Genomic DNA, 8,671 nt, shown 5'->3' on the forward strand with positions numbered 1-8,671 from the left:
TAGTCACGGGATCTTGTATTATGGGACGAGTAAAGAGACTTGCTGGTGATGAAATTTAACTAGGTATGGAGATACCGACGATCGAATCTCAGGCAAGTAACATATTACCGGACAAAGGGAAGTTCATATAGGATTGACTAAATCCTTGACATCGTGGTTCAATCGATAAAGATCTTTGTGGAATATGTAGGAACCAATATGGGCATCCAGGTTCCGCTATTGGTTATTGACGGGAGGGGTGTCTTGGTCATGTCTACATGATTCTCGAATCCGTAGGGTCCGCCCGCTTAACGTTCAATGATGCTAGAGTAGTAGGGATATGTGCATTGGTAACCAAATGTTGTTTGGAGCCTCGGATGAGATCCCGAACATCATGAGGAGCTCCAGAATGGTCTGGAGTTAAAGATTCATATATAGGAAGTCCTGTTTTGGTCGCCGAAAAACTTTCAGGCATTATCGGTTTTGTACTGGGAGTGGCGAAAGGGGTCCGGGGGTCCACCTACCCTGGGGGCCCACATTGGCTGTAGGGGGTGCGTCCTATCCTAATTGGGCTAGGGTAAACAGCCCCAAGAGGCCCATGAGCCTAGAACAAGGAAAAGGGGAAGAGTCCTAAGGGGGAAGGCACCCCCTAGGTGCCTTGGGGAGGGAGGGTTCCTCCCTAGGCCGGCGCCCCCTTGGAGGAGGGACCAAGTTTGCGCTCCAATCCTCCCCCTTGCCTCCTATAAATAGTGGGGGAGAGGGAGGGGCTAGACACACCAAATCCCACGCACCAGCGGCAGGCCTACCTCTCCAAACACTCTGTTTTCTCCTCAGATTGATTCCGATAGCGTTTGGCGAAGCCCTGCCGGGATTGCACCACCACCATCTCCACCACGCCGTTGTGCTGGTTGAGATCCCACCTACTTATCCTCTCTTGCTTGCTGGATCAAGAAGGAGGAGACGTCTTCGAGCCGCACGTGTGCTGAACATGGAGGTGCCATCCGTTTGGCGCTAGATTGGCTTGTATCGTGATTGGATCACGAAGAGTATGACTACATCAACCGTGTCATATACGCTTCCGCTTTTGGTCTACAAGGGTATGTAGACACACTCCCCTCTTTTAGCTATGCATCTCCTAGATTAGATCTTGGGTGTTTCATAGGATTTTTTTTTATTTTCATGCAACGCTCACCATCAGTGGCATCATGAGCTAGGTCTATGCGTAGATGTATATGCACAAGTATAACACAAAGTTGTTGTGGGCGTTGATGTTCAAATTTCTTACTTCCCTTGACTTATTTGGAGTCGGCGGTATTGTGGGATGAAGCGGCTCGGACCAACCTTACATGTCAATGCACATGATACCGGTTCCACTGTTTGACATGCAACTTGTATTGCATAAAAGTGGCTTTGCGGGTGTATGTCTCTCCTACTTGAGTTGAATCTGATTTGACAAGGGCAGTCCTTGTAGAAGGTTAAAAGGCAACTTGTATATCACCATTGTGGTTTTGCATAGATAAGAATGGTTCTTATAGTTTGCCCTAGCAGCCATGTAAAAATTGCAACAACAAAGTAGAGGACATCTAACTTGTTTTTGCAGGGCATGTTGTGATGTGGTATGGACAAAACATGATGTGATATATGTTGATGTATGAGATGATCAGGTTTTGTAATAGGTTCATGACTTGCATGTTGATGAGTACGGTAACCGGCAAGAGCCATAGGGTTGTCTTTATTGTATGACCTGCGTGCCAACAAATAACGCCATGTAATTGCTTTGCTTTATCGCTATGTTTTAGTAATAGTTATGGAAGCAATAGTTGGCAGGACGACCATGTGATGACACGATTGTCAGCGTTCTAGGAACGGGGGTCCCCAGACTTGCCTGCCTGCGGCCTGTGGCGTGGCTCAAGTGGGGGCCCAACACAGCCCAGCTCCATCAACTCAAGCTCAAGACCCTCGCGGGGCAGACGACAGGGAGCTTCCTCAGGAGCAGCCTTCTCAGGCAGGCTCGCGAGGAGGCAGAGAGATCAAGGCAGGGCACCTCCCGAGGGGCCCGTGACGCAAGCCATGACAACCAAGGACCAGGCGGGCGCCAGGCGGGCGCCGGCCTGCGCAGTGTCCTTGTTTCCCTTTCGGTGCAAAGGGGGCAAGCACAGGCCAAGGCATCGGGCAAAGGTTACCGTTTCAGTGCAACAAGACCAAGACCAGCAGAACGGCAGGATGGAGGTCATCATGGAGCCCAGGGCGGCGTCACCGCAGGACCTTTGGCAGCCGAAGTCCAACTTTAGTCAGGATAAGTGTACTAGATGTTCCCCTTCAAAATGGCCAATTGTTGGCGCCCTTCCTGCTCATTATTTGGGAAGAGGCCTAGGACCTAGCTCTATAAATAGGACTAGCCACCCACAGGGTAGGGGATGGAGAGGCATCTGGAGATCAACCAGAGAGAGAGAGAGAAGCGACTGAACTCACCCCAGCAGTTCATCGCACCAGCTCAAGAACAGCCCCTCACGAGGCTGTTCTCCCCTTGTACTGTTCACCATCAGCCCCTGAGGCAATCCACCACACCACACACTGGAGTAGGGTATTGCACCACAATGGTGGCCTGAACCAATATAAATCTCGTGTCCCTTGTGTGTTCATCTTTCTTGCTTAGATCTTTGCGAGACTTAGAGACGTGAGCTGGTAGGGGAGAGATCTTCGTGCGCACCCCAGTGTTCGAACCTCAAGGGTCTGTCGGAACCCGAAATCCGACATTTGGCGCGCTAGGTAGGGGTGCGCCGGAATCTTTCTTCAGCTGGTCGTGTCTGATCTTCCGCCGTGACCATGGCTGACGCTCGCCGAGCCCGCGCCGAGCGTCGAGCTGCTCGCACCACCCGCGTCACCCAGACGGCGCCCATCGGCGGATGCACCCGCCGTTCTCCGTCGCCTGCCGTCAATGCCGCCACCGGCCCGGCGGGGAACGAGCAGCAGGCCTCGTCCCTGCATCCTTCGGTGCGGTGCGATGGCCGCACCGCCACCCCGTCGCTGACTCCAGCCGGTTCATCATCCCACGCCCGTCGCGCCCCAACGGACGAGCACGCTGCGCTGCTCCTGGCGCGTGAGCTCTTGCACTACCGCCCCGTCGACGACCTCTACGAGGACTGGCTCGCCTGCATCACCGAGCTCGTCAGCGCCGCAGGGGGCTCTCCCATGCCGTCCCTCTCGCTGCCTCGCCCTCCATCCTACGCAGGAGGCGAGGAGCAGGAGGTGCCTCCACCACCTCCTCCCCAAGAAGGCGCCCTAGCTCCTAGGTGCGCGGCCCGAGGTCGAGACCGGCCGCATCCGGCGCCTGCGCAGCAAGAAAGGAGCTGCCAAGAGATCCCTCACGCCCAAGAAGGTGCTCGCGTGCTCCCCGCACCGGTGCGCCATGACCGCATCCCTGCACCGTGACACATCTCCGTTGTATCTACTTTTCCAAACACTTTTGCCCTTGTTTTGGACTCTAACTTGTATGATTTGAATGGAACTAACCCGGACTGACGCTGTTTTCAGCAGAACCGCCATGGTGTTGTTTTTTGTGCAGAAAATAAAAATTCTCGGAATGACCTGAAACTCCACGGAACACCTTAGAAAAAATAAAGAAAAATCCTCGCAAAAGATGAAGACCAGGGGGCCTACACCCTGCTCACCAGGGTGGGGGCGCCCCCTGGGCGCGTCCCCCTACCTCGTGGGCCCCCTGGTGTCCCTCCGACGCCAACTCCAACTCCATATATTGTCTTTCGGGGAAAAAAAATAAGGGAGAAGAAATCATCGCGTTTTACGATACGAAGCTGCCGCCAAGCCCTAATCTCTCTCGGGAGGGCTGATCCGGAGTCCGTTCGGGGCTCCGGAGAGGGGGATTCATCGCCGTCATCATCATCAACCATCCTCCATCACCAATTTCATGATGCTCACCGCCGTGCGTGAGTAATTGCATCATAGGCTTGCTGGACGGTGATGGGTTGGATGAGATTTATCATGTAATCGAGTTAGTTTTGTTAGGGTTTGATCTCTAGTATCCATTATGTTTTGAGATTGATGTTGCTATGACTTTGCTATGCTTAATGCTTGTCACTAGGGCCTGAGTGCCATGATTTCAGATCTGAACCTATTATGTTTTCATGAATATATGTGTGTTCTAGATCCTATCTTGCAAGTCTATAGTCACCTACTATGTGTTATGATCCGGCAACCCCGAAGTGACAATAATCGGGACCACTCCCGGTGATGACCATAGTTTGAGGAGTTCATGTATTCACTATGTGCTAATGCTTTGTTCCGGTTCTCTATTAGAAGGAGGCCTTAATATCCCTTAGTTTCCAATAGGACCCCGCTGCCACGGGAGGGTAGGACAAAAGATGTCATGCAAGTTCTTTTCCATAAGCACGTATGACTATATACGGAATACATGCCTACATTACATTGATGAACTGGAGCTAGTGCTGTGTCACCCTATGTTACGACTGTTACATGACGAACCGCATCCGGCATAATTATGCATCACTAATCCGGTGCCTACGAGTTTTCCATATACTGGTTCTCGCTTATTTATTTATCTGTTGCTACTGTTACAATCACTACAAAATACCAAAAACATTACTTTTATTGTCTTTACTTTTGTTACCGTTACCACCACTATCATATTGCTTTGCTACTGAACACTTTGCTGCAGATACTAAGTTTCCAGGTGTGGTTGGATTGACAACTCAGCTGCTAATACTTGAGAATATTCTTTGGCTCCCCTTGTGTCGAATCAATAAATTTGGGTTGAATACTCTACCCTCGAAAACGGTTGCGATCCCCTATACTTGTGGGTTATCAAGACCTTTTTCTGGCGCCGTTGCTGGGGAGCATAGCTCTATTCTTTGAGTCAGTTGGGATTTATATCTGCTGGACACTATGAAGAACTTGAAAGATGATCGAACTACTATTTTGCCCTCAACTACGAGGGGAGGTAAGGGACTACCATCTAGCCTTGCACTAGATTCTTCTTCTGTTATGAGTAAGTTTGTGACACCTAAACCTGTTACTACTATTGATTCTGATATGTCGCATGTTATTGATGATGCCACTTCTGCTATGCATGATACTTATGACGAAACTACTTCTATGCTTGATACTACTGTGCCACTTGGTGAATTTCTTGATGAGCAAATTGCTAGGTCTAGAGAAAGAGAAATTATTGAACCTGAACATGATGATGTTAGTGATGATGAACCTATGCCTGCTATTCCTGAGGGTTATCTTTTTGATACTGAATCTTCTGCTGCTATTCTTGCTTGCCAGGATAAACGTGAACTTAAGAGGTTGCTAGTTAAATGGAGTAAAGAATCTTATAGAGATAGAATGAGACCCGACCCTGCTTTCGCTACTTCACCTATTTGTGTTCCTGATTAGGATTATTATGATTTTTCTGTTGATCCAGATATAGTTACTTTGGTTGAATCTGATCCTTTTTATGTCTATGAATCTGAAACTGTTGTGGCACATCTTACTAAGTTAAATGATATAGCTGCCCTGTTTACTAATAATGAGAGATCGCGCTACCTTTATTTACTCAAAATATTTCCGTTCTCATTAAAGGGTGATGCTAAGATATAGTTTAATTCTCTTGATCCTAGTTGTGTGCAAAGTCCACAGGATATGATTTATTACTTTTCTGCTAAATATTTCCCTGCTTATAAGAAACAAGCTGCCTTGAGGGAAATATACAACTTTGTGCAAATTGAAGAAGGGAGTCTCCCACAAGCTTGGGGAGGATTCTCAAGTTACTTGATGCTTTGCCTGATCATCCTCTTAAGAAACCTGAAATATTTGATATCTTTTATAATTGACTAACTGATGCTTCCAGAGATTTCCTGGATAGTTGTGTTGGTTCTCTTTTCAGGGAAAGAACACCGGATGACGCTGAAATTCTATTGAATAATATGTTGGCAAATGAAAATAATTGGGCACCTCCTGAGCTACCTCCTGAGCCAGTTCCTGAGCCAATCACTGAGCCTATTCCTAAACCAACTCCTAAGAAGAGAGGTGTTCTATTTCTCAGTCCCGAAGATATGCAAGAGGCAAAGAAATCTATGAAAGAAAAAGGTATTAAAGCTGAAGATGTTAAGAATTTACCTCCTATTGAAGAAACACATGGTCTTAATTTACCGCCTGTCGAAGAAGTATATGATCTCAATTACTTATTTAATGAAGAACCTCCCGATATCCCGACACAGGTAGTAAAGCTAAATTCTCTCTATAGATATGATAAAGCTGAAGTCCCTCCTACTAAAATTGCTAGTCAGTGCTTGGATGAGTTTGATAACTTTATGTTTAAGCAAGATGACTTTAATGCTTATTTTGGTAGACAATTAAAACATAATACATTTATGATTAAACGCCGAGGTGATTATATGGCTGATATTAGAGGTGAACTTAAACTTGTTAGCAAACATGCTTCTATGGTTACCACTCAAGTAGAACAAGTACTTAAAGCTCAGAAAGAAGCGCTTGATGAAATTAATAGTAAGAAAAATGATTATGCTGTTAGAGTGGCTACTAGAACTGGTAGAATGACTCAGGAACCTTTGTATCCTGAAGGCCACCCTAAGAAAGTCGAGCAAGATTCTCAAAGAAACAATATTGATGTGCCTAGTTCTTCTAAGAGGAAGAAAAAGAAAAATGATAGGACCTTGCAAACTTCTATTTAACCTATTGCTGAACCACCTGAGAATCTAAATGATATCTCTGTTTCTGATGCTGAAACGCAATCAGGTGATGAACATGAACCTAGTGAAAATGTTAATGATAATGTTCATGTTGATGCTCAACCTAGTAATGATAATGATGTAGAAGTTGAACCTGCTGTTGATCTTGATAACCCACAATCCAAGAATCAACGTTATGATAAAAGAGACTTTGTTGCTAGGAAACATGGTAAAAAAAGGGGAAAATGGGTTCAAAAACCCATGCCTTTTCCTCCTAAACCATCCAAGAAAAAGGATGATGAGGATTTTGAGCGCTTTGCTGAAATGATTAGACCCATCTTTTTGCGTATGCGATTAACTGATGTGCTCAAAACAAATCCTTATGCTAAGTATGTGAAGGATATCATCTATCTATTATATATAAAAAGTGCTTGATGGACTCGCTAGAAAAAAGATAATAATCTAGAAAATCCCACAAAAATCAGAAACATCACGCCATTCATTTACTAGAATAAAAATCTATAGCCATTAGATATTATTTAAAGTGAAGAAATTACCCACCGTTGCCATTAGTGAAAAAAGGATAGGAGAGGATCGTACATTTCCTAAAGAAAGAAAAGAGGATTCTCAAAACAAAAAAAGTGGACGACACGTTTCCTAAAGGAGCACGTTTCCTAAAATGCCATGCATGACGTGGGTGGATGCGTATATGCATGCATGTAATCTTTCCTTGAGACACCCACGTATCAAAAAAAAAATTGCATGCATTCCCCTATACTATATAATAAAAATGTACAACCATGTTTCATGTACATGGACATATGAAAAAAATCCTTGGTTTCACTGGTCCTATTCTGCGGTGGCTCCTTGGGTCATATTTTCCACCGATGTCGAGCAGATTGACGAAGCGACCAGAGGCAACAATGTCAACTCTGACTAGGCAAAATAAATATTTGTCCAGGGCTATTCTTTTGCTCTCCAGCTTCCTACAACTCATCTCGCTGGGTCCAAACTCTGTGTTTATGTGATACCTATGTTTGAAACGCCTCTACTAGCAGCTCAGTTCTTCCGGTCCTATACCCGCCCTTTACCATTATCGATTGCTTCTATATCCAGGGTCATTGGAGTCCATCGTCGAGCTCCAAACATGAAACACATATACTGTTTGAGCCTTGAGCGAAGACCCATTCAAAGTTAGGATGTGCCGAGACCAAACCTAGATCGATGTGTTTAAATAATAATGATCCCCAGACCTCTGTCTGTTAGGATTTATAATATTTCTATGTTCTTATATTTGATATGAGCACATGTAATACTCAAAATTTCTTAAGTCCTGTTCTACGTGCCCAAACGATATTGGTTGGAGGGTCACCTTTCGTTGTGCAACTACCTCGGACTCATGTTTAAATTGGGTCGCGGAATTACATTTCATCATGGTAATTGTTGGTTAATACATAATACCAAAAACTATTCAGAACGATAGGATATAAAAAGTGCTTGATGGACTCGCTAGAAAAAAGATAATAATCTAGAAAATCCCACAAAAATCAGAAACATTCGGCCATTCATTTACTAGAATAAAAATCTATAGCCATTAGATATTATTTAAAATGAAGAAATTACCCACCATTGCCATTAGTGAAAAAAAGGATAGGAGAGGATCGTATGTTTCATAAAGAAAGAACAGCGGATTCTCAAAAAAAAAGTGGACGACACGTTTCCTGAAGGAGCACGTTACCTAAAAAAGCCATGCAGGACGTGGGTGGATGCGTATATGCATGCATGCAATCTTTCCTTGAGACACCCACGTATCAAAAAATAAATCGCATGCATTACCCTATACTATATAATAAAAATGTACAGCCATGTTTCATGTACATGGACATATGAAAAAAAAATCCTTGGTTTCACTGGTCCTATTCTGCGGTAGCTCCTTGGGTCATATTTTCCACCGATGTCGAGCAGATTGACGAAGTGAC

This window comes from Triticum dicoccoides, chromosome 2B, assembly GCF_002162155.2.
Source record: "Triticum dicoccoides isolate Atlit2015 ecotype Zavitan chromosome 2B, WEW_v2.0, whole genome shotgun sequence".
In the NCBI taxonomy this organism is placed as follows: domain Eukaryota; kingdom Viridiplantae; phylum Streptophyta; class Magnoliopsida; order Poales; family Poaceae; genus Triticum; species Triticum dicoccoides.